This window comes from Belonocnema kinseyi, chromosome 3 (genome assembly GCF_010883055.1).
Source record: "Belonocnema kinseyi isolate 2016_QV_RU_SX_M_011 chromosome 3, B_treatae_v1, whole genome shotgun sequence".
Lineage (NCBI taxonomy): Eukaryota > Metazoa > Arthropoda > Insecta > Hymenoptera > Cynipidae > Belonocnema > Belonocnema kinseyi.
Window position 1 is genome coordinate 53,905,105 of NC_046659.1, and position 3,182 is coordinate 53,908,286.

Genomic DNA, 3,182 nt, shown 5'->3' on the forward strand with positions numbered 1-3,182 from the left:
TGAAATGAAAGATTCATTAAAGAAGTCGAAAAGTACTCAAAAAGCTTGATTTTTTATTTATTTACTTTCACTAATATGACATAATCAACGTGACGTTTAGACGCGGCCTAAGATAATAAAATAGTTACATTTTAATTTTAAAACAAGAAATAAGGTAAATTAATTTAAAAAATAGAAAATTACGAGATTTAAAAACATGTAAGAAAATTATAAACAAAATTTCCTTAACAGTGCGTATTTATGATATAGAAATCTCAGGAAGTCAAAAGAATAAAAAGGACCAAGGTTCACAAAGATAAAAGTATTACGAAAATATTAAATTGTTCAAAAATTTTAACTACACTTTAACTTAGTTATTCTGCTTTAAATAATAAAATTCAAGGGATTGAAGCCTTTAATAAGAACACGTAGGATTGATGGTTAAGTAGAAAAGTAATTAGAACTTCAAACAATCTTAAATCTAACTTTTGATTGAAAAATTTGGTCACCTACAAAAACCAGTCAAAAATGAAGAAAAAGGAAAAGCACCAAGATTCGAGATGGTTCTTTTTTAATGCTTCTAGAGAAGTTGAGGGCCGATTCTAGTGTCCAAACTCCGAAGTCCCATCGGGGCCCAGAATAGACATGAAAACCAGCTGACAGTCTGACCTCGCTTTATTCAATTCCACAAAGGTTTTATCGTTTTCCACAGGAAATACTTGACATTCCTCGCAAGACAAAATATGTATTAGCCGTGACCCATTAAAAAATAAGTACACAATAAGAGTGTTTTAAGAATCACTTTTTCAAACTTCAGATAAAAATTTTAATATGAAATTATTATTGTTTAGGAAATATAGCTTTCCAAATAGATTTCAATAAATAAAAACTTTGTTTTAGAAGTTGTATGTGCATTCTTTAAATATAACAATATTCCATAAAAAAGTTTAGCTCGAAAGTCACAGTGGATATATAACTGAATCAAAATATGTCTTAATTCTGAGAAATACTTCAAAATTCGATCAGGCCCACATAATTTCATATTTAAATCTTGAGAGGCCAAGATTATTATTCTTATTACTAAAAAGATTCCTTTAAGACTGTGTTATTTTTGTCTTTATAGTTTTCAGATCTTTCGTTTGATTAACATAAAACCTTTATTTTAGAACAATACTTCTATAAAGAAAGAAAGAAAGAAAGAAAGAAAGAAGCTTGATATTCAGAATTGAGTTTCACTTTTCAGAAGAAGCCTTTCTTAAAAAGTTCATATTTCGGAATACGTAATAGAAATCGAATAAAGGAATACCCAGGTAGAACATTTTGTGTGAAGAAGTCTCCTTCGAAAGGAATTCCTTTCAAAGGTTTTGAAAACCTGCCTTTAAAATGCAAGGAATAAATTTTCCAAAGAAAAAATGCTACGTGCAAATAAAGCTCTTTTAGCATCAGGATTCCAAGTAAGTATTTTTTTCCTTCCTGCGTGCTTTTCAAGCTCCGAATGTTAAAATAGTGCAAGGTTTAAAAAAATTATAATTAGCCTTTGTCAATAATAGGTCAAGAAAAAATATTTCGTTTTTTTTAATGTTCGTAATATTAAATTTGCGTTCTATGCTAAACATATCTTGAAAGTTTAAAATTAATTATGTATACTTAATAAACGAGTCAATTCATACAAAAATAAATAAAAACCATATTTTCTGACTTCTGTAACAATCACTGAATTAAATTGATAGCGGAGCTTCAAACCATTGTTTTTTAACATTTTAAAGTGTTTGACAAGTTTTATAATAAAATAAAGGAAAATAACAAGCTAGGTTACGTATCATTCATGCGACGCAACAGGAATTGACTAGTTTTGACAACTTAAAACACGATTTACTATTCGGAGGGCGTTGGTTGAGTATAATATTAATACACATTATTTATACACTATAGTTGTATTAAAATAAAAATCAAACTTACGGAAGGATGTTCATTAATGACAATTACGCCTGGAAAGTTCAGGCGCCGTAGCACGTACACTGGCTGTGGCTGAGCAGCCATGGTATTGTATGGTTACTATTCGGAGCCACGGAAAAAAAGTTCATTTAAACCATTCCAACCCGAACGTCAAAATCGAAATGAACGTTTCGGGCACTAGACTGCTGCAGCACACACATTGGATCATGGCACACACCATCACTATACCCTCCGTAAACCAAGGACGTACCAACTGGGTGTGTTGTTTATCATTTTTTCCTTTTTGAAACTTTTCACTTATAACCAAAGGGAAATTTGAAAATATCAAAAATATGTACATGAAATACTCAGGAAAATTCACCCTTAGCACAGATTCACGTCAATACACAGTATAAGGGATTTGTTTTGGATTGTGGGGTTATAAATCTTTCGCGACACTCGAAAATAATTGGGTTTTTATAAATGTTAATTCGGCAGTTTAAGTAGGCGAAAGTACGAAAAAACACTTATTATAAAGTCTTGTTTATTTCACTAACTTCAATAACCCGGCCGAAACATCGCGAACACTCACGAGCATCATGAACACTTCCTACCGCCAAAGTTATCCCCGCGAGTATGACATGACTCATAAATACAACATAAAATTTTTACGTCCATGGAAAAAGTGATACGCGTGACGTCCCTGACACTGTCACTTATATTGTAATATAAAGGTGTATTTACACGCCTGTCGAATGCAGACGGAAAATGTATCTTCCTCTCATTCTACCATGTGACAATGCCCCGCATTTATTGCACTCTAGATTTTTCTCTGTTTTCCCGTTGAGTGGAAAATCTAGAATGAGATAAATGCATGGCATCATCATATGGTAGAGTGAGAGCAAGATACATTTTCCGGCTGCATACGACAGGCTTATAAATACACCATCAGAGATTCTCTAACAATCTTTGATTTGGTAGTAGCAGAGATAAGTTGGGAGATAGGCGATCCCATGTATTTAATTTCGAACGATTTTCGCCAGCGCCGCCCATTACGTGAGGCTTTTGCCAACTAAAATAAAGCGCCCCGCATTACTCAGGCCAATTTACGAACTGAAATAGATGATCATGGACATAGGAAACAAGCATGGGCATAGGAAACAAGGGACCAGTGATCCCAGATCTGAAACGAGACGTGGTCTAATACTATGACACGTCTATGTCCGTGTGAATATGGTAGGAGACGATATAAATGCCTGGGTTGCGCG